We start from the raw sequence: 25,000 nt of genomic DNA on the forward strand, positions 1-25,000 counted from the left end.
ATATCTCTTATGATACTTAACACACTGGGTAATATCTCTCACGATACCTGCCTCTAACACACTGGGTAATATCTGTCTTGATACCTGCCCTAACACACTGGGTAATGCCCCTAACACACTTGGTGTGAACGGGCCTTTACCCTTGACATTTGTGTAACATGAGACCAACCGATGTTCAAATGAAACTGATCTCAGAGGACTCAGCACAGGCGAAGGGGAAACTTCAAAGCCTGGTCAGAACTACACTGAACTTGACAGCCTGCGCTTGTGCAATATTTGATTTCAATAATCATTCCTAGGCTTCCAGTAGTTCTAGAGTACATCCACTTGGTAACAACCAACACTCGAATGAGCCTCATCCCTCTTATTCAGCCTTAAATAGCAAGGAAACTCCACGTCCTTCCCAGCACATTGAGTGGCCTCTGCATTTGCATTGAAATCCGTCAGCCAAGTGTGAGCCAAGTAAAGGGCTGGCTGCTGGAACTATAGATGTGAATGCAGAATGGAGTCTCTCATCTTCTCCCACTTTTGCAGAGTGATACACCAGGCACAGTGCAGTGAAACACAAGGCATAGTGATCCACATAAACACGAGGCAGAGTGATCAACAGTGAAACACAAGGCACAGTGATCCACATAAACACAAGGCACAGTGATCTACAGTGAAACACAAGGCACAGTGATCCACATAACCAAGGCACAGTGATCTACAGTGAAACACAAGGCACAGTGATCCACATAACCAAGGCACAGTGATCTACAGTGAAACACAAGGCACAGGGATCTACAGTGAAACACAAGGCACAGTGATCTACAGTGTAACACAAGGCATAGTGATCTACAGTGAAACACAAGGCACAGTGATCTACAGTGAAACACAAGGCACAGTGATCAACAGTGAAACACAAGGCACAGTGATCTACAGTGAAACACAAGGCACAGTGATCTACAGTGAAACACGAGGCATAGTGATCTACAGTGAAACACAAGGCATAGTGATCCACATAAACACAAGGCAGAGTGATCCACATAAACAAGGCATAGTGATCCACATAAACAAGGCACAGTGATCTACAGTGAAACACAAGGCATAGTGATCTACAGTGAAACACAAGGCATAGTGATCTACAGAAACACAAGACACAGTGATCTACAGTGAAACACAAGGCATAGTGATCTACAGAAACACAAGACACAGTGATCTACAGTGAAACACAAGGCACAGTGATCAACATAAACACAAGGCATAGTGATCTACAGTGAAACACAAGGCATAGTGATCTACAGTGAAACACAAGATGCAGTGAGTTGCATAAATGCAAGACATGTAGTGATCTACAGTGAAACACAAGACGCAGTGAGTTGCATAAATGCAAGACATGTACTGTAGTGATCTACAGTGAAACCCAAGACACGATCTAACGCATGATGAAACACAAGGCAGAGAAAGCCATGTTAACTTAAGGCAGAGGGATCCACATGCAGCACACGCAAGGCACAGTGATCCACATAGACCCAAGGCACAGTAAGCTGCATCAATGCCATGCAAATGCCAGGCAGAGTTGAACCATACAGTATAACACCAAGCAGAGCCAGCCATGTTGAGACATGACACTGTGAGCCATGTGTGTTTAGAGGGGGAGATAATGTAGCACTGTGTCTAAACACTATAGACTCCACCACCACACCAAGAAAATCACCCCCCCCCCCTCTCCCCCCCAAAAAATCAATAAAAAAACAATACAGTGGTCATATTTTTATCTTTCATAACGTGTCTGTAATTTTTCTGCAAATCTTCCAGGGCCTTTTGGGCGCAGTAAATGTTGTCATAATAGCAGCAAAAATCATCAAATCTGTGTTGTCATTACTTGGATAACTTGGTGCACAGTGGCAGCCCAAGGCTTTAGCAGGCGAGGGGTTAGGGCTTGATAGCATATGGGCTTAGGGATTTGAGGGATTTTCTTCCGCGGCACTGCTGCTTCTGGTGAATATGTTAAGGATGTTATACAGCAGCACAGCTAGCGCTGATGAATATGTTCTGGTGTGATCTCGTACGAAGAGGCTCAATACCTTAACAAGCTTTCCATTAGGACGTTTGTAGACAAGCGGCAATGACCAATACGTGTCACATTAAAACAGTGGCTATGAACACACCACATAAAAGCTTTATGAGCAAGTAAATCTGTTTTTATTGCAAAGACCCCATAAATCCACAACAAACTCTCATTTACAGCCATGAAATACGATCGCATAAAACCACCCTGAGTGGCACAGTAGACTTCATAATGCCTTTATGACATTTACCTGCCTTCATTTATGTTTGACAACTGACCTACTTTTACGGTCCCTGCAAGAGTGTGTGTGTGGGTCAGTATGTATCCTGATAGTGTGTGTGGGTGATTGTGTAACCTGATAGTTTGTGTTTGCCAGTGTGTAACCTGATAGTGCGTGTGGGTGAGTGTGTAACCTGATAGTATGTGTGCGAGAATTGGCTGGTATCTACACCTCAGTCTTTGGCAGCATGACATCATATGATTTGTGTTGTGATGCGATGGGTTGGAAGAACATCACAGAACTGAGGCTGACACATGTGAGGAGGAGGAAGATGGAGGAGGAAGAGGAGATGGAGATAGAGGAGGAGAAGAGAAGGAGGAGGAAGAGGAGGTGGGGAGATGGAGGAAGAGGAGATGGGGAGAAGAAGAGATGGACGAGGAGGTGGAGATGGAGGAGGAAGAGGAGTAGAAGAAGGAGGAAGAAGAGGAGGAGATGGAGGAAGTGGAAATGGAGGAGGAGATGGAGGAGATGGAGGAGGTGGTAGAGGAGGAGGAGGAGGAAGTTGAGCTGGAGGAGGAGATGGAGGAAGTGGAGGAGGTGGATGAGGAGGAGGATATGTGGAGGCAGTGGGAGTCAGCGCACAAATCCACCCACTCCAGAGGCGATCTCTCCGCGTGCTCCCCGTCTCTGGCTTACGCAAGATAATTAGCCCGCTTAAGTGGGTTCCTGACGCGAGACGGAACACAAGCCCGTTGCCAAGGAGGCGGGAGGAGTCCCACTGATCGACAGAACTGCTCTCTCAGGCCTCCGGAGCGAGGCGCTCTGAGGCGCAGCATCCACGCAAATCGCTTGGTTCCGCTGTGGGGACGCCACGCACCCCCGCAACCCCCCCCCCCCCCCCCCCCCCCCCCCCCCCGCACCACACAGGCAGCGCTGGGACGCTGGCCGTCCGTATGCAATTAAGCGCCGACACGCAGCCTACACGGCTACCTCCAATGCACCATGGCATTAAATTGGTGATTAGAGGAGATTGCGTAAAGGCCTATATGTTGTACTAATGCACGTAATTACATGATGATAGGAGGACACACCAGGGCTGGACTCGCCGTGGGAGCAGGGGGGGGAGGCGTTTGTGGCGGTTCGTGTCGATGCGGGGGAGGCGAGCAGCTTTGAAGCTGCGCCGTGATGCTCACGAGAACCGTCCAATGAATAGTCTCTCCCTCAATGCCTTTAACTCTTCCCAGATAACCACGCTCACACAGATGGCGGCAGTTTGTGTTAATCAGACACTGTGACAACGAATGTAAGTGAAGGCACTTCCTAGGTCTGTTTAAACACCGTCATACACGACCGACTTTGACAGATAAGAGCCCCCCCCCCCCCCCCCCCCTTCTCTTCCTCCCTTTAAAATCCCAACTGTGGCAGATAACGAGGCGTGTTCTTAGAAAACAGGAGGCCTTAATGGGCAGGCGGCTTCAAGTGTTCAAAAGTGGCAAAGTGCTGTTCACATGTATCAGTATTTTCTGCTAGCTTGGCAAATGTACATCTGTGAGCACCTAAAGTATGATTTTATATAATAAAAGAGAGAGAGAGAGAGGGAAGAGAGAGAGGGGGAGAGAGAGGGGAGAGAGAGAGAGAGAGAGAGAAAGAGAGAGAGAGAGAGAGAGAGAGAGAGAGAAGAGAGAGAGGGGGGGGGAGAGAGAGAGAGAGAGTAAAGCTTATTATGAGCTGCCCACCCATCTAGTTTGAGGGGAGCTGAGATAATGTGTTCTCTCCAGCTGCAGGGAGTGTGTGTGTGTGTGTGTGTGTGTGTGTGTGTGTGTGTGTGTGTGTGTGTGTGTGTGTGTGTGTGTGTGTGTGTGTGTGTGTGTGTGTGTGTGTGTGTGTGTGTGTGTGTGTGTGCTGACCAGACCTCATGTTCGTGAAAGTAGAGTCTCTGAAGCTGGGACTTTGAAGAGGCTGTGGCTGGGGATTCAGTCAGCACACACACACACAGGAGTGAGAGGGACCATCACTTCCTCTGGGTCTACATTCACTTACACTGAGTGACCACAAGGGGCAGCACTCACACACGGCTCACAAGTGAACTTTTAATATGTGAGCTGATTATAAGGTTTATATGAGTCTGATTATAAAGTTTATTATATGAGTTAATTTAAATAAATCAGGCCAGATTGTAAGGTTGATATGAGTCTGATTATAAAGTTTATTATATGAGTTAATTTATATAAATCATGCCAGATTGTAAGGTTGATATGAGTCTGAGCTGATATAGCTATAAAGATGACATTTTCTGATCATAGGGCTTGCATATATTTATGAGCTTTTGATAATGTTTATATGAGCGGATTATTATATTGCCTGTTATACGGTGTGAGCTGATTATGAGGCTGGGCTGGGCTGCTGACGGTAACTGTCAGCATGGGTTGAGAGGTGGCGGTAGTGGAGGTGGCAGTGCCCATACAGGAGGTGGTATTGTCTGTGTATTGGAGGTGGTAGTGCCCGTATAGGAGGTGGCAGTACCCGTCTATTGCCCATATAGGAGGTGGTAGTGCCTGTCTAGGAGGTGGTAGTGCCCATATAAGAGATGGTAGTGCCCGTATATAGAGGTGGTAGTGCCCGTATAGGAGATGGCAGTGCCCGTTTAGGAGTTGGCAGTGCCCGTGTAGGAGTTAGCAGTGCCCGTATAGGAGATGGTAGTGCCCGTATAGGAGATGGTAGTGCCCGTATAGGAGATGGCAGTGCCCGTATAGGAGATGGTAGTGCCCATTTAGGAGTTTGCAGTGCCCGTATAGGAGTTGGCAGTGCCCGTCTAGGGCGGGCGGTCCGGCCCTGGCGGGAGCAGCTGGCTCGGCCGTGGTCACGGATGCGTCGAGGACTTTTCCTGGAAGAGCAGCGTCTGTTGGCCCTTCTGCCGCCGTGTCCCAGAGGAAGGGAAAGAGCATTAGGGCCACCCTGCTCCCTGCGCTGCAGCACGCTGCCAAGGCATCTGTGCCTGTTGAATAAGGCATGAGACATGGCCGCCGCCATCGCCGCCACCACCGCCACTGCTGCTGCTGCATCTCCAGCACGCTCGGGCTGTCAGACGGATACGAGGCGGCGGCACATGCAGACGCTCTGCATATGGTGGACTTTTCCACACTCGCTCAGAACCTCTCCCTCACGGTCACCCACTCACGTGCACTCAATGGTGGGATGCTCCCTCAGTCACACAGGCTCTGAATGTCTCACTCACTCAGTGTATGTGTGTATGTGTGTGTGTGTGTGGTGGTCCTCTGTCTCACTCAATCAGTGTGTGTGTGTGTGTGTGTGTATGGTGGTCCTCTATCTCACTCACTCAGTGTGTATGTGTGTGTGTATGGTGGTCCTCTATCTCACTCACTCAGTGTGTGTGTGTGTGTGTGTGTGTATGGTGGTCCTCTGTCTCACTCACTCAGTGTGTGTATGTATGGTGGTCCTTTAGCTCACTCGTGTGTGTGTGTGTGTGTGTGTGTGTGTGTGTGTGTGTTTATGTGTGTGTGTGTGTGTGTGTGTGTGTGTGTGTGTGTGTGTGTGTGTGTGGTGGTCCTCTATCGGATGCAGATACCCTGTATGTCATGGCTCTCTCTCTGCCTCAGGCATCTCTCCATCAGAGCCCCATTGTTTAGGTGGCTATATATCCACAGGGAGAGATGCTGAGTTCCCGTCCTGCTGATATTGGTCTGGGACTTCCCTCAGCACCACTTGTGCTGTCACTGCACACACTGCAGTCAAAGTGCCACTCACTCACTAGCACCGCTACGCATTACAGCAACACCAAACAACATTATGCATTACAGCCAAACGTTTCTTGGTGTGTTAAGACCCCAACGTTGACTTCAAGCAGATGTGTTAGGCATGGGTTAAGGTTGGGAAGTTAAGGTTAAGATTAGGGTTAGGATTAGGATTAAATGCCTTTAAATTGACAGTGGCAGTGCTGCCTCGAAAGCGCTAGGGTTAGGCATGGGTTAAGATTAGGAAGTTAAGGTTAAGATTAGGATTAGGTGCATTTAAGTCAACAGTGACAGTGCTGCCTGGAAGACAACACTGGGGACTTAAATCACCATCGAGCACATGGAACACGAGAGGATTCAGTGCTAGATTATTTATCGTGTCGTTGTTGTTTAGGTGGCAGATACCTCATACTGACGGGGCAGTGCAGGTGTCCTTCTTTCCGCGCTGCTGCCGCTGTCCATGTCCCCCCACCGCCCCACCGCACCGCCCCGCACCGCACTGCCCCCCCACCACACCGCCCCCCCACCCCACCGCACCGCCCATGGTGGAGTGAAACAGATGAGGTCATTTAGCGGCGCGGTGATTAGATGGGGCTGTGCAGGAAGGACAACGGGGTTAAATCCATCTCTCTTCAGATGAAGCAGCAGTGCAGTGCAGCCCACCAGGAGGGCTCAGCACCCATATTAACATTCCCCATCCACTGTAGCACCCAAAGGGCGCACACACACACACACACACACACACATGCACGCATGCATATGCACACACACACACACACACACATGCGCGCGCGCACACACACACACACACACACGCACACCTCACATATATGTGCGCATACACACACAGACACACGCACCCACCCACACACACACACACACACACACACACACAACACACAGACACACGCACACACTCTAAAAACCCTCTTCAGAGAACTAAAAATGAAAGCCAAATGAAGAAATTAAATAATCATGGCTGAGCTGACTGGGGGTGTTTCTGTGAGTGATGGGCAGCTTGTTTTAAGTCACACACATCTCCGTTCGTCCGGACAGCAAACAGTTCAATCAGGCCGCCGGCACCACCGTGTGCATAATTAACAAGGCGGAGAGCGGGTGCTTGCAACACACACACACACACACACAGACACACACACACACAACCCCTCCAGCTCGCAGCCACCATCCCTCACGCGGGAAATGGCCTCTCCTCCCAACTCACATGCCTCCTGTCTAAAAATACCTCCCAGGTCATTTGCCATGCTTATCGCAATCAATAACAGCCTGCACCACCCCCAGGCCTGCCAGACAGACGGCGAGAGGGAGGGATGGAGGGAGCGAGGGAGGGATGGAGGGAGGGAGGGAGAGACACAAAAGAGACCGAGATGTCTTCATAGGAAGTCTGAAAGAGCGGACACGGAGACCGAGGGGAAGGGCGAGGACGGAAGTCTGGAAGAACAGACACAGAAACAGAGAGAAAAGAGAGAAGAAGGGACTTTTGAAAGAGCAGACACAGATAGAGAGAGAGAGAGAGAGAGAGAGAGAGGGGGGAAGGGCAGAGGAGGGGAGGGGAAATGAAGGACACGTCCCTATTATATATGATGCTGGAGAGAGCCATGAAAAGACTCAAATGTCTGACACTGATAATGCAATAAAGAATAAACGCATGAAGAAAAAAGAAACTGCTGTGCTTATCTATTCTGTGTTTATTATTTATTTTATTTGTGTATTTTTTTCCACATAGCTTTTATTGGCATATTAACTTTTCATTTCAGGACTGTGTGCACTTGAGTGAGAATGCCAGGCTTTAAGGTTAGCTGTCCCAAGGCCTGACACCAAAGGTCTAAACATCTGTTTCTCCACACTGACAAAAGGGATGGTTGTGGAGGTGCTGTTTGTGGGGCGGTGTGAAGATGGTGTGTGGAGGTGCTGTGTGTGGGGCTGTGTGGAGGTGCTGTGTGGACGTGCTGTGTGTGGGGCTGTGTGGAGGTGCTGTGTGCAGGTGCTGTTTATGGTGGTGTTGAGGTGGTGTGTGGAGGTGCTGTTTGTGATGCTGTGGAGGTGCTGTAAGGAGGTGCTGTGTGGAGGTGCTGTGTGGAGGTGCTGTGTGGAGGTGTTGTGTGGAGGTGTTGTGTGGAGGTGCTGTGTGGAGGTGTTGTGTGGAGGTGCTGTGTGGAGGTGCTGTGTGGAGGTGTTGTGTGGAGGTGTTGTGTGGAGGTGCTGTGTGGAGGTGCTGTGTGGAGGTGTTGTGTGGAGGTGCTGTGTGGAGGTGCTGTGTGGAGGTGCTGTGTGGAGGTGTTGTGGAGGTGCTGTGTGGAGGTGCTGTTTGTGGAGGTGCTGTTTGTGATGCAGTGGAGGTGCTGTGTTGTGGTGTTATAAGGAGGTGCTGTTGTGTGGAGGTGTTGTGGAGGTGTTGTGGAGGTGCTGTAAGGAGGTGTTGTGGAGGTGTTGTGGAGGTGCTTTGTGTGTACTGGGACTGGCAGAGGAGATGGCTGTGCTGTATGCTGTATGCTGCTCTGGACCCTGGACTCCTCAAGCTCACCTCATATAGCAAGCACTGCAGGAGGAGGGCAGCGCCAGGCCCTAGGGACAGAGAGCTCTTCAAGTGCGCACACTGTGTCTCTCTATCTCTCTCTTACACACACACACTCACACACACACACACACACACAGTGAGACATAAACACGGCCATCTCTCATTTGAATTTGACTCACACACACACTACTGCTATCTCTCTGTCACTTACACACACTCACAAACACAAACACTGCATGTTTCTCCCACTGAAACATGCCCACTCACACACACACACACACACACACACTGAAACAGTGTGTCTCGTTCCCTTGCACTCACACTCCCCCTCAGTCACAGGGCTGCTACAGTAGCAGATGGATGCCTTATGTGTACTGCACTGTGTGTTGTCAAAGTGTAAATATATTCACAGATTTCTAGTTATGGCCAACAGTCCCCTGAGAACGACCTTTTATTTTCTAAACCCACTCTCTCTCCACCTTTTTCCCATCTTCCCACTCCCACACTGTCTCTATCCCCCTCTCTCTCTCTCCCTTTCTCTCTCTATCTCTCTCTCTCTCTCTCTCTCTCTCTCTCTCTCCCTATCCCTCTCTCCCACTTCTGAGGGTCTCGTGGGGCTGTTCTCTCTCGAGATGGGGATCAGTGCAGCACAGTCTGGTGTGTGTGTCTGTGTGTGTGTGTGTGTGTGTGTGTGTGTGTGTGTGTGTGTGTGTGTGTGTGTGTGTGTGTGTGTTGCTGCAGTCCAAATGGCTGGCGTATTTCATGTTCTGTTAACACGTATGGCGTGTTGGCGGCTGTCTAATTAAAGGAGCGATTGGTCTGTAGGTTACATGAATCAGCCACTTGAAGAGGCCCTAGCTGGCTGAGTAGCTAATGGCAGCAGTCAGAGAGAAAGGACAGCACTGTGTCCTGGGGACTTATCAACTGGGAGAGATGATCAGCCCTGTGGAGCTGAGAGAGAGAGAGGCAACTGTGTGTAGTTGGGAGAGAGAGAGAGGGGCAACTGTGTGTAGTTGGGAGAGAGAGAGAGGGGCAACTGTGTGTAGTTGGGATGGAGAGAGAGGGGCAACTGTGTGTAGTTGGGAGAGAGAGAGAGGGGCAACTGTGTGTAGTTGGGATGGAGAGAGAGGGGCAACTGTGTGTAGTTGGGATGGAGAGAGAGGGCCTGTTGTGTTTAGTTGGGAGAACAACTCTGCGTAGTTTGGATGGAGACGGGCAACTTGTTGAGTTGGGAGAGAGAGGGGCAGTTGTGTGTAGTCGGGAGAGAGATGGGCAGTTGTGTGTAGTCGGGAGAGAGAGGGGTAGTTGTGTGTAGGGAGAAAGAGGGGCAGTTGTGTATAGTCGGGAGAGAGATGGGCAGTTGTGTGTAGTCGGGAGAGAGAGGGGTAGTTGTGTGTAGGGAGAGAGAGGGGCAGTTGTGTATAGTCGGGAGAGAGAGGGCTGCTGTGTTTATGTAATTGGGAGAGAGAGCGCCAGCCTTGTTCAGCTGGGCTTGAGAGGGGTGCCTTGTTTAGTTGGGAGTTCTAAATGCCATTAGTGGACACACGCCGCATCTCAGCATGGACGCATCAGTCACAGAGAGGCGGGAAGTGAGGTCGGCATGGCAGCAGTGCCGTGACGACCTGGAGATGGTTAGGTAGTGCAGTCCTCACGTCAGATGAATATTTGATGACTGTCGTGATAAAAGGCCTAACAATCTGAATTATGGAGAAGACATGGCTCCCCCGAGTTCAAACTAAAGCCAAAACGTGTAAAGTTAATTATTTACCCCCACACACCCCCTCACACCACTCACAACCCCCTCACACCCCATACACCCCCTGTTTCCCAGGCCCTCCACAACCAGCACGAGATACCACCTTTCACCCAGAGGAGCACCATCACAACAGCACCTCTGGACCAGAGCATCACCATAACAACAGCACCTCTGGACCAGAACATCACCATAACAACCAGCACCATCACAACAGCACCTCTGGACCAGAACATCACCATAACAACCTGCACCATCACAACATCACTACACATCTCTGGACCAGAATATCACCATAACAACCAGCACCATCACAACCAGCACCTCTGGACCAGAGCATCACCATAACAACAGCACCTCTGGACCAGAACAGCAGCATCATAACCAACACCATCACCAGCACAACCAGCACCATACAAACCAGCACCTCTGGACCAGAGTGTCACCATAACAACAGCACCTCTGGACCAGAACAGCACCATCATAACCAACACCATCACCAGCACAACCAGAACCAGCACCATACAAACCAGCACCTCTGGACCCGAACATCACCATAACAACCAGCACCATACAAACCAGCACCTTCGGACCAGAACATCACCATAACAACCAGCACCATCACCATCACAATCAGTACCATCACATTCACAACCACCACCTCTAACCCAGAACACCATTATGGCCATCAGCTCTCCCATATTTTTCCAATAACATTTCCCACGTAATAATCTAATAATGAAACCATTAATGTAACAGTAATAATATGATTTTTTTTTTTTTTTTTTTTTTAAAAAAAGCATAAATAAAGGGTACACTCTAACTTTGATCTTCAAATGAACATCGGTAGCAGTAGCCCTGAGGTCCAGTAAGCACTGAGGCCCTTTGTCTCACATCAGCGTTCCTGTTCCAGCGCTCAAACGTTTGTTTTTTTTAATCCACCTCATTATTCATCAGACGAACCAGGAGGACCTTATCTTGACTCCTCTCATTGCCCAACCGGTCCCCTGCATCAAACCCAGTCTGCTTCAAAATAATGATCAACTCACATACATCACATACACAGCAATATGATATTTGAGGGACTTTTATTTCATTATTGGACTTCATTTTGATATAGTTAAGTGGAAAAGGGGATGACTACATTATTGGGTTTTATTTTTGCAAAGTATAGTTAGGGGATAGCTGCATTATTTGGCTCTACAAGGCTGAAGGCTATGCTGTAATGTTTTAAGATTCATGATGCTTTGAGCGTGGTGGCGGTCACAATGAACCCGGCTAATGCCTCAATTACAGGCAATATGAAGATGTGCAGTAGTGGCCTTATGGCATCCTGTGCTTCAGATGGCTATGCCAAGATGCTGATGATGCTATTGGTCTAACTCTCCATGGGGACTGTTTCTATGGTAATGAGATGATGAACGCTATAGAGGGTTCCGTCAGCAGTGTTCCGCGGAGGCCCCGCAGGCTACCTGGGGCCCACCTGGGGCTGTTGCCCAGAGAGCAGAGGACTCTCACATGGCCTCGTCCAATAATCAGACTCTCACATGGCCTCGTCCAATAGCCCCTTTAGTAAGAGGAGGTGATGTCCCGTCCCCAGACGCCATGTTGGGTGTGTATTTAAACAGGACGGTCTCCAGCTCATCAGACGCCATCTCTGGACATCATATGCAGTTCTCATAACAACACAGGCCAGTCAGACTCACCATCCACATGGGAGATCTTCCTCCCTCTCTCTCTCTCTCTCTCTCTCTCTCTCTCTCTCTCTCTCTCTCTCTCTCATAATAGCACAGGCCTGTCAGACTCACCGTCCATATAGAAGCTCTCTCTTTCTCTCCCTCTCTCTCTTTCTCTCTCTCTCTCTCTCTCTCTCTATCTCATAACAGCACAGGCCAGTCAAACTCACCATCAACATAGAATCTTTTTCTTTCTTTCTCTCTCTCTCTCTCTCTCTCTCTCTCTCTCTCTCTCTCGCTAGCTATCTCATAAGAGCACAGCCAGTCAAACTCACTGTCAACATGGAATCCCTCTCTCTCTCTCTCTCTGTCTCTCTCATAATAGCACAGCCAGTCAAACTCACTGTCTACATGGACTCTCTCTTTCTTTCTTTCTCTCTCTTCTCTTTCTATCTGTCTATCTATCTATCTATCTATCTATCTATCTATCTATCTATCTATCGTATAAGAACTCAACAGTCAAACTCTCTGTCTACATGGACTCACTCTCTCTAAAGTGCCACATTGAGTGTTGAAAATAAGGGAGGTTTCCCAGGTTTCTCACACTAAATACAGGAAAATAGCAAAACTAACTGAACTAACTGTCAAATCGTGCTCTCACATAATCCACAGCATTATCTTAAATAGGCTTATATCATGTTAATGTCACTTTAAAACAAGCAAAGCAGTGCTTTGAAAACATGTGTTTCTCTGGAAGGCCAAAGGGGGTAACAACTGCACAGCAGTACAGAGTGACAGGTCTGGTGGTAGAGCTAATGTTATGAGAGTATTAGAATGCGGGATATTTTACAGGAAAATATAAACGGGAAGACAGCAGGGAACAAAGTTAGAATACATGAGAAACCAAGAAAAAATGGGAGGGTTGACAAGTATACAGAGGATCGATCAGAATATAGTACTCTCCAGTATTAACTTATCAGACTACAGTAGTACATCCAGACCACTCAGGTCAGAGACTAAAAATTGCAGAGTGTGAGTGTCTGTGTCTGTGTCTGTGTGTGTGTGTGTGTGTGTGTGTGTGTGTGTGTGTGTGTGTGTGTGTGTGACTCCTGGTTGGCACACAGTGCTGCCTGCTGCCCCTGTCATGGCTGATTAATGCCCCCCCGGATGCCATCCTGCTCTGCCTTGTGTTACTTCCTGTAGGTGGGCACTGACGGAGTGCTCTGCTCTGCAGCTATGGGAGAGGGGGGATGGGGAGGGGGGAGTGGCGGAAGCAGCAGCCTATGGGGGGTGGGGGAGTGGCTGAAGCAGCAGCCTATGGGAGAGGGGGGTTGGGGAGGGGGGAGTGGCTGAAGCAGCAGCCTATGGGAGAGGGGGGTTGGGGAGGGGGGAGTGGCTGAAGCAGCAGGCTATGGGAGAGGGGGGGTGGGGAGGGGGGAGTGGCTGAAGCAGCAGCCTATGGGAGAGGGGGGTTGGGGAGGGGAGAGTGGCTGAAGCAGCAGCCTATGGGAGAGGGGGATTGGGAGGGGGGAGTGGCTGAAGCAGCAGCCTATGGGAGAGAGGGGATGGGGAGTGGCTGAAGCAGCAGCCTATGGGAGAGGGGGGATGGGGAGGGGGGAGTGACTGAAGCAGCAACCTATGGGAGAGGGGGGTTGGGGAGGGGAGAGTGGTTGAAGCAGCAGCCTATGGGAGAGGGGGGTTGGAGAGGGGGGAGTGGCTGAAGCAGCAGCCTATGGGAGGGGGGAGTGGCTGAAGCAGCAGCCTATGGGAGAGGGGGGATGGAGAGGGGGATGGGGGGGGGGGGGGGGCCTGAAGCAGCAGGAGATGAAAACGCTTCTCTTAACAATATCTTTTGCATTTCTTAGACACTTCACTCTCTTGTGCCTTTAGCAAAACAGCTGCCAACTGTGAAATTGGTCTGGCCAGTGGTTTGAGAGATATGCCAAGCACAGACACACAGTCAGTCAGACAGACAGACAGATACACACACACACACACACACACACACACACACACACAAACACACACACACACACACACACACACACACACACACACACACACACACACACACACACACACACACACACACACACACAGAGAGAGATATTCAAACACACATACACTGATACAGACTCACACACACATTCACACACACATACAAACACACAGTGACCGACACGCACACACGCACACATACACAGACAGATGCACACACACACACACACACACACACACACACACACAATCATGTACAGACAAATGTTTCTTGCATGTATAGATAGATGTAGTGTCTGCACACTACCAATCTGGTCTGAGTTAATGCAGTAGCTCCTTTCTCCTCTCTCGTTTCTAATATTTGCTTTGAAAATGATCACTGGACTGAGTTTTATAATTAATGTAATTGCTTATGCAAATTTTATAATAACGAGGGCTGCAATTAAGTAGAGGTTATTGAGACCTCACCTTTCTCCTACGCACATCTGTTTGCCCCCACAATGCACTAGCCTCCTTTATTACTGTACCGCACCAGCCGATCCAAGCGAGCTCCCAGGTGAGAAACGAGATATTAAGCCAAATGAATCAGACAGCGTATCTTTCAAACTGACGACAACCATTTGGATGCACAGATGCGCACCGGTGCATCAGTTCATGTTCAAACTGGCCTCTGTAAGGCACTTTGAGATGTATTTGTACGTCCTGCCACTTTAGAAATAGACATGGATAGAATTTAATCAGTTTACATTCTAGAATCTAGTCTATGCTGCTGCCAAAAGCCCCTCTCTCTTCCATTCTATCTCCATCTTCCATCTGCTGTCGAAGCAGCGAAGCTGTTGGTTCTGATCATTCTTCTGAAGCGTTTGTGCAGCACAAAACCATGAGGGCAGGTGTGTTCCCCCACAACTCAGGCACATGACATGAAATGACCTCAAGGGAGCGCTGTAATCATCAAGTTCACCTTTATGCAATTACCTCATAAACTGCTCGAACTAGAGTCAACATTCATCCATCATCATAATCATGTAATTCTTAGCTCATTGGTCTTCTGCTTATTATATCTAATTTTCCTGCCATTTACAAAAAAATTGCTTTTTGCACTGGTCACAAACTTTGCTTTACATCATCTGTAGATAATACAAATCATCCCCTTTGAATTATAGGGTTCTAGCGGCATTCTGAGTAGTTCTGAGATATTCAGCATTTGTCAACTCAATGTTGACAGATAAAGCGTTGGATAGAACCTTATAATTCTAAGGGGATGAAATGCATGTCAAGTAAACATCCCATCTTGCTGTCCTGGCTGGGGGGAAGGTGGTATGCCCACTCGAGTAATGTGCCTGTGTGCAACAATTCTTCAGTGTGTTTGTTTGGTCCATGTCTATGTCTTGTCCTTTTTAACTTATTTGAATGTTCTTAATGCTCTTTGAATACCTGCCACATAACAAATTTCCTTTTTTTAAAGTATAAATAAAGTAAACTTGAACTGAGGCAATGTATTTCAAATGGGCTATAAGACATTCTAGACGTTCAATCAACATCCCATACAGCCCATACTGGTGTATGATTATGTCTAAATCCACTGTTTCCTAAGTGTCAAGAGTGCTTAAACGGTGAAGTGCATCTGTTTAGAAGTCAAGATGAAGACACATCAGCTGATCACCAGTGCATGCGTTCTGCGTCTTAATGTTCCTATTCTGTTTGGACCCCATTATTGCCGAGTCAATCTCTCCTGACCATCTGCCTCTCCACTGGTGTATCTCTCCAGCTGAAGCACTGAATGGAACTGGACTGAGACTCAAGCAAGAGATGAGAGAAATCTAATTTCCACTTTTATCAATCTTCCTCTTTTACCAATCTTCCATGTCAGTTTACCTCAGGCGGCGGGAGTCTAGTGCGTGACGGCGGCAGCCCTCAACTCTGCTCTGACTGGGCCGTGATTGGCAGCTTGACACATTGCTGTCTGTTAGCGGCGGCGCTGCCTCATGCTGAGGGCTGCCGCGTCTCTTATGAAGACGTTTCTGCAGCCAGCGCTGGCGTCACTCAACGCTCAACCCTCACGAGAACAGAACCTCCACGGCCCAGTCAGACACGCTCATCATGTCACCGTCTGGCGCCGGCCAAAAGATGGCTGCCGTGGCCTGATCACAGGAACCGTGTGATTTCACTGCATTTCATTACCACCGCCACAGATGACTCAGTGATAAAGAAGTCACTGTGTCTCACCGTGGGGGCTCACAGGGGAGGCTGCGTGAGTTGAGTTGACTCACTCTCTTCCAACCATAGACCTCTGAAGTTCGCCTTCAAAAAAAAAAAAAGCTATCATCTTTGCCCAAATAAGGAGATCCGGTATCTTGAGATTCTTTTCAATGGGAAAATAATATGGGGATGTTCAATTTTCGCACCTGTTAAACTCTTGAGGGGACGAAGAAATTGGAAATGCAGACATTTTGCTCTACACAGTTTTATCCTCTGCCTTCGAGTGGATGTGATCTTTGGTAGGTGAAGACGGCACACTTTGATCTTTGCTTTCCCAGAGCTAACTTACAATGCAACTTGCCATAGACAGTTAGCTTCAATTAACACCTGGATCTCCTTATATGGGTAAAGATGGCAGCTTTGGCTCCTTTTTGTAGGCGAACTTCGGAGGTCTATAACACCGGAGTCTACCAGTCACACAGGAAGTGACATACACATATACTCTGCACTTTGGATTGTGGAATTACAGTGGAATGTTTTCTGTTACGTTTAAGGGTTTAGCTATTTTAGTAGTAGTAAATATAATTTGTTCATTAATAGTGTAATCATATACTACACGTGTAATGCAGAAAGTAGACCTTGATGATTAATACATGCCATCAATACCTTTGTGGTAGCACAAGCCCACTAGGTAAGAGCTCCATCCCCATCAGCAGGATTATATATTGTAGACTAGAGCTTCTCTCTCTTAGAGGCCTACCGCAGTCATACTGCTAAAGACAAAACTCTTCAGGTATTGGAAATGGCATCATACATTTGGACATTTACTTGCATTTTAAAACCAACTGTATGATTAGTCCATCTTTTATGATTTCTTTGAGAATGTCCGAATCCCTCTGGAGCTCCAGGAGAAGTGGCAGGGGTTTGATGCGTTCTCCAAAGCCTGAGTGGAATTAACGAGCCGCGGAAGCCATGCGAGAGAGACGCTAAACCCACTGAGCTCATGACTCATCATGCTCCCCGCGCCGCCCCGGCAGAAGGACACACTGCACATGTGCACCAGCCAGCACGCCTCCAGAGAGAGGAGGAGAGGGGGGGGGGGGGGGGAGAGAGGGAGAGGTAGAAGAGGAGGGAGGAGAAGAGGGAAAAGATGGAGGGAGAGAGAGACCGGGAGACAAGAGAGACCAGGGAGAAGGACAGAGAGAGGGAGAGAAAGGCAGAAGATAAGGGAGGAGAAGAGGGGAGAGATGGAGTGAGAGAGAGACCGGGAGAGAAACAGACTGCAAGAGAGAGAGAGGGGAAAGAGAAGGTAGAAGAGAAGGGAGGAGATGGGTAAAGATGGAGTGAGAGAGACTGGGGAGGGAGAGAGAGAGGGAAAGGTAGAAGAGAAGGGAGGAGATGGAGGGAGAGAGAAACTGGGAGAAAAGAGAGTCAGCAGGAGGGAGGCAGAGACTATGGAAGAGAGGGAGGTAGAGAGAGTCCAGGAAGTGGAACCCTAACCTTAAACTGAGACAGACAGAGAAGGGAGGGGTGGGTACCAGACCTCAATCAAACCCATCAGGCCAATCAGAGGGGAGGGGCAGGTACCAGACCTTTACCTCAATCAAACCCATCAGGCCAATCAGAGGGGAGGGGCGGGTACCAGACCTTTACCTCAATCAAACCCATCAGGCCAATCAGAGGGGAGGGGTGGGTACCAGACCTTTACCTCAATCAAACCCATCAGGCCAATCAGAGGGGAGGGGCGGGTACCAGACCTTTACCTCAATCAAACCCATCAGGCCAATCAGAGGGGAGGGGCGGGTACCAGACCTTTACCTCAATCAAACCCATCAGGCCAATCAGCTCTGACATGCCGAGGAACAGCGGGAGCACAGAAGAGCACTTCATGAATTACTGATAATTGTATTATAAAATAAAATAATCGGTTTAAATGGGATTCATTATTTTAATTGTATTACACTCGTTTACTTTTGGCCACTTACTGTTTGTTAAATGCTTTGACGGTACAAACCTACTTATGTTATTTGTCATGACAGTGAAGCTTAATCGAATTTGAGGCGGAGAGAGAGAGTTGCCGCACGAGTGCTGTTATTATGTGCTTTTATGATATTAGTTATTACTGCTTTGGCAGCAGTGTGCAAGTCTGCCTGCCTGCCTGCCAACAGCCTCACGCAATGAAACAGGATTGAATGGAGGAACCCTGAACAGGAGTGACTTCACTGGGATTGAATTGAACTGAACTGGCTTTGGATGAGAGAGAATGCCACAAAGAGAGGACGTGGCCAGTGATTGGTGCACAAAGAGAGGACGTGACCGGTGATTGGTGCACAAAGAGAGGAAGTGGCCAGTGACTGGTGCACAAAGAGAGGACGTGACCGGTGATTGGTGCACAAAGAGAGAATGTGGCAGGTGATTGGTGCACAAAGAGAGTAAGTGGCCGGTGATTGGTGCACAAAGAGAGGACGTGACCGGTGATTGGTGCACAAAGAGAGAACGTGGCAGGTGATTGGTGCACAAAGAGAGGAAGTGGCCGGTGATTGGTGCACAAAGAGAGGAAGTGGCTGGTGATTGGTGCATAAAGGGAGGACGTGGCCAGTGATTGGTGCACAACAGGTCTGAGGAAGTGAGTGATTGGTGCATTGGACACTCTTACCATTTCTCTTGATGGCCATCTGCTATTCTGTCAACCCAGTGTTTCCATCATCCTGACTCACCTTGTTTTCACTTAGTGATTTCCCCCTGTGTCACAGCAGGCCCACGATAGGCAGATCAGACCTGGGTGGAGCCTTATCTGGGCATGGAGAGACATACCATTGGGTGGAACAGTGTCTGGGCGTGGGAAGACATGTCGTTGGGTGGGGCATTGGCATGGAGAGTCTTGGCATATGAGAGTGGAACGTTGAGTGGGTATGGGGAGTCTTGGCGTTGAGGGTGGAGCGCTGTCTGGGCATGGGGAAGTCTTGGCGTTGGGTGAAACATTGACTGGGCATGGAGAGTCCTGGCATTGAGGGTGAAACATCGACTGGGCATGGAGAGTCCTGGCATTGAGGGTGGAACATTGACTGGGCATGGGGAGTTTTGGCGCTGGGTGGAACGTTGTCTGGGCATGGGGAGTTTGGGCGTTGGGTGGAACATTGTCTGGGCATTGAAGATTTTGGCGTAGGGTGAAGCCTTATCTGGGCATAGACAGTCTTGACATTAGGTGGAACACTGACTGGGAGTGGGGAGGGTTGGCGTTGGGTGGAGCGTTGACTGGGCGTGGAGAGTTTTGGCGTTGGGTGGAGCGTTGTCTGGGTGAGGAGAGTGTTGGCATTGGGTGGAGCGTTGTCTGGGCGTGGAGTATCTGAGCACCCACCTGAGTACTTGAGTATGTCGCCATAGATAGATAGATAGATAGATACTATAGATAGATAGATAGATACTGTAGATACTTTATTGATCCAGAAAGAAATGAAGGTATCCATTAGCTTATACACATCATACATGATGTGTATAAGCTAATGGATACCTTCATTTCTTTCTTTCTACAGACACATACATTCACATAGGCAAATACACACAACAAAAACTACAAAGGAAGATATCAATTTGTACCGTATGTGTCTGTCTTATATTAGGCTGGTCTTGCAACCACTCGAGATGTGCTTCAGGGTTGCTGCAGTTGCATAGCCTGGGTTTTCCCATACTGCCTTGCGCGGTGATTTCAATCCCGCTGCTAAGCCAGTCTGGAAACTAACGCCCAAATGTTCGCCTGATGTTGGCGAACCAATCACAGGACATCCGAGAAGTTTCCGTTGCCTTCTTGCGTCTACATTCGACGCCAAAGGATTTACGACAGCCCTTAGCGTTGCATACGAACGAGTTGGGTGAGCTATGCGCATTTGATAGACATCCGTGGCGCCCAATGAACGGATCTGGGCATTTTTTCAAATACGAGAAAATGAACGTCTGGTTGCCAGACCACGTCTCATTTGAGAAGTGGTAGGCGTTAGCCAGGCTAGCAGTTGCAGACAAACAGGGCTGATCCTCTACCAACCAGAGTGTGTAGGGGGCAGGCCCAATACTCATATTGTATTGAGTCCTGCTGTTGTCTGAGTATGGGCATATGTATACATGTGTGTGTGTGTGTGTGTGTGTGTGTGTGTGTGTGTGTGTGTGTGTGTGTGTGTGTGTGTGTGTGTGTGTGTGTGTGTGTGTGTGTGTGTGTGTGTGTGTGTGTGTGTGTGTGTGTGTGTGTGTGTGTGTGTGTGTGTGTGTGTGTGTGTGTGTGTGTGTGTGTGTGTGTGCGCGCGCGCGTGCATTTACTGTGTATCTGTGTTTGTTGTTGTCTGTTGAGTGTGTGTGTGCGTGTGTGTGTGTGTGTTTGTGTATTGTGTATGTGCTTGTTATTGTCTGAGTGTGTGCATATGCATGTGTGTGTGTGTGTGTGTGTGTGTGTGTGTGTGTGTGTGTGTGTGTGTGTCTGTGTCTGTGTGTCTGTGTGCATGTGTGTGTGTCAGAACTAGCTCCCGGGAGAATGTAGCATCAGACTGTGTGTATGTGTGTGTCTGTGTCAGACTCCTGGGAGAGTATATATTGTGTGTTATCGTGTATGTGTGTTTGTTTTAATCTGTGTGTGTCTGTGTCTGTGTGTGTGTGTGTGTGTGTGTGTGTGTGTGTGTAAGAGAGAGAGAGAGAGAGAGAGAGTGTGTGTGTGTGTGTGTGTGTGTCTGTGTGTCTGTGTGTCTGTGTGTGTGTGTGTGTGTGTGTGTGTGTCCAGTAAGACTGCATCCTGTTGAGAGTGCACAGCATCCCTCTGTAGCCTCTCTCTCTCTGGTTTATTATTCTGGCTGGGCGCCCTGAGCAGAGACAGTTGGACTCGATTGGTATTTCTGGGCTTGTAGCCTGCGTCTGGTCTGTGAGACAGGTGAGGAAGACAGGTGATGAAGACAGGTGAGGAAGACGATGGCAGCGGCGGAGAGGAGAGGACAGACACTCCGGCGTCTGGCGGTGGAATCCGCCGGCAGGGCAGTGAGGCCTCGCTGCAGCTGTGACACCTCTCAGCCAATCAGCAAAGCCGCTCAGACACAATTACTGGCCTGAGACCTGTCCAGAGTTTGTCAGACAGAACTCCAAACACCAACTTCTTTATCTCATCTGGAGAAGTGGGACAAACACATCCATAACAATTTGAACTGCTACTGTATATAACTACAGTATATTTATATACACATATTTTTACCGATACTATTAATGATTAATGATACAGTGTTTCATTAGATAGAACCTATTAAGCTTATTTGTGTCTATTTTGTATCATGTTTTGTACCATTTCTCCAGACCAGGGCTGTGTTTAGCAGGACAAATGATTCCATACTACTTCAATTACATAGAACCACTACTTAGGGGCCAGAGCCTGAACCTGGAGAACTCTATAGAACTTGAACTTGGAGAACTCCATAAAGCCTGGGAGAACCCTATAGAGCCTGAATGGGGAGAGCCCCACAGAAGCCTGCACTTGGGGAACCCTATAGAGCCTGAATGGGGAGAGCCCCATAGAAGCCTGAACTTGGAGAACCTTATAGAACTTGACCTTGGGGAACCCTATAGAGCCCCATAGAAGCCTGAACTTGGAGAACCTTGCTGCCCTACAAAGCCAAAAGGCAGTAACTGACCAGAGTGTCAAAGGTAAACTTTGAGCACAATATTTTGTATATACACACATTTCTTCATCAGGGCAACAAGTCACCAGATTTTCATTGCTCTACCTATAATACATTTGTGTAGACAAAAGAAAAAAAACTTTACAGTATTTTTTCTCAGTTTGACACTCTAGTCAGTTACTGCCTTTTGGCTTTGTAGCAGTTGTTGTTGTATGGTTTTGGGAAATACTGTGAACACAATCCTCTTCTTTTTTCTTGAAAAAACAGTAATACAAATTGAGTACAGTTATTTATACACACGATAAAGGAAGTCTTTAACATCCCAAAGATGACAATGACTCATTTTTGACCAAAAATGCAGTTCCTGCCTTTTGGCTTTGTAGGGCAGCCTATAGAACTTGAACTTGGACAACCCCATAGAGCCTGAACAGTATGTATTGATGATTGCTAATGATTATTGTTTTGGAAATTCAGAGCTACAGCACAGGATTAAGCTGAAAGTAAAGCATTGGTTCACATTACAGGTAAAGATAGAGTAGTTTATCTTCATAAGCTGAGTAGGTATGGTGTAGAAGGCTCACACACACATACACACACACACACACACACGCACACGGGTTTGGTTGGCATGGGCAACCGTAAGGATGGAGAGGCCTTGAGTGAGTGCAGCAGCAGTCTGCAGTAGGAGTAAAGAGCCGAGACACACACGCACTCACACACACACACACACACTCAGGGGGAGTGGACCGAGCTGGGCTGGCTAATGTGCGTTTATGTAATTACAGGTTTTGGTGATGAGGGAGGCTGTTCTCACGGCTCTCGGTGCGGTGCTGTGCGGAGAGGACGCTGCCGACCCTGACCCTGCCGAGCTGAAAATGATCCGTTTGACTCACGGGGCCCCGGGGACGCCGCCTGACATGGAAACAAACAACACCAGTCGTCTGCGCTCAAGAAGCTCACCGCTGTAGGGCCTCGCACTTTATGGCTGTCTCTTAACATCCTGCTCTTCCTCTCTTGCTCTCTCTCTCTCTCTCTCTCTCTCTCTCTTAACATCCTGCTCTTCCTCTCTCTCTCTCTCTTTTATTATCCTTCTCTTTCTATATTGCTCTCTCTCTCTTAATATCCTTCTCTTTCTCTCTCTCTCTTAACAACCTTCTTTCTCTCTCTTTTTCTCTCTCCTAACATCACTCTCTCTTTCTTAACATCCCTCTCTTCCTCTCTCTCTCTCTCTCTTAACATCCCTCTCTTCCTCTCTCTCTCTCTCTCTCTTAACATCCCTCTCTTCCTCCCCCTCCCTCTCTCTCTGTCTCTCTCTCTCTCCCTCTCTCTCTCCATCTTTCCCCAATCCCCCTACTCGGGTGTGTTTTCATGCAGATCTTGTTTTATGTACCAGCTTTTCTCGTGTGAGTGTGATGTCTCTGTGTGTGTGTGTGTGTGTGTGTGTGTGTGTGTGTGTGAGAGTGTGTGAGTGTGCCTTTTTTTGTGCTTGTGTGATGTCTGTGTTAGCTAGGCAAAAGGGTCTGATGGACTTTATCTAATGATTCAGTATACACAGACGGACACGCACAGACAACACAGACAGACACAAACACACACACACACACACACACACACAAACACATGTGCACGCACACAGACACACACACACACACACACGTACCCACACACACACAAATACATCTCTGACACGGTGTTGTCACATCGAGTATCTGTATATACTTATGTATCTGTGTGTGTGTGTGTGTGTGTGTGTGTGTGTGTGTGTGTGTGTGTGTGTGTGTGCAGAGATCACTGCAGGCACAGCAGTAGAGTAGAAACAGCACAGAGATCACTGCAGTAACATGAAGCCTGATTTTGTACCGAATTTGAGTCTGGTGTCGGTTCATTTGGATTTGATTATGAAGTGTGCACACATCTGGATGGACCTAACCAAACGGAACAACACAATATGTGACTCCTGGAGGGAGAACAGCCAAAAACATGCTTCTGGCAGACAAAAGCCAGTAATCCTCCGCTTTCTGTTAATTTCATTGCACTGTCAAAATCTTGCACAACAGACACAATAGCCAAATCTGAACATTGTGAATGGCATAGTTCGGGCATAGAGGCTTCTCAATGGAGCAAGGCCAGACCGAGTTTCTCCAACTCAAATGATGTAGGCAGGGGAAACGGGCTGGTTTCCAGGCCAGCAGCGTGAGACTAGAAACAACACTGAGGGGATGGGGGGTGTCGAGGGGTGGGGGGATATTTTCCCACAAAGGCAGCTTCATTATTATTTTATTAGCAGAAATTAATTTAGACTAATTACACTTCCAGACTCATGGGGGAATTATTTCCCGCGTCAGCAAGCAGCACACACAAACACACACACACACACACACACACAAACACAGACACGTGAGAGTGACAGCAGTGATGTGGAGCGCTGAATACGTCTTTCACTCCGCTCCGCTCCGAGCAGGGCTGCATGCCAGGATACCATTCACACACACCAGCTATTTTCCCCCACTCATTCACACGTGCAAACACACACACACACACATACACACACACACACACACACACACACACACACACACACACATCCCCAATACACACAGAGAGACGCTCACGAGCCAAGATAACGGTAGGTGATCCATAACAATCATGCTCAAGACTACATCACTCATACACAACACACTCACACACACACACACACACACACACACACACACACACACACACACACACACACACACACACACACACTCAAGACTACATCACTCATACACAACAAAAGTCTTATTCTGACACTAATGACTGATTCCAATACAAAATGACACTGATCCTGATGAAATGCTGAATGGTGAAGTGCATGAATGTGTTGCAATGTGGGATCTTCGAGTAAGACTGTGCTCCTCTCAACAAGGAGGCTGTTAGAACACACACATTATATTTTTCAAATGCTTTATGTAGATTGAGTTGTTTTCTTCATTGTTTATTATTTTCTTTACTGTTTATTATTTTACATCCCCATTCCCCTGGCGTTTTTGATCTGTTTGTGTTGTATACAAATAGCTGTATACTTGTTGTTTTGTGATCAATATATATTTATTTTTATTTTTTTTCAAAAAAAGACTGTGCTCCTCTCTCTTCCTCCCTGGTAAGAAGTCCCATTTTAATATAGTA

Source organism: Sardina pilchardus, chromosome 7 (genome assembly GCF_963854185.1).
Source record: "Sardina pilchardus chromosome 7, fSarPil1.1, whole genome shotgun sequence".
NCBI lineage: Eukaryota > Metazoa > Chordata > Actinopteri > Clupeiformes > Clupeidae > Sardina > Sardina pilchardus.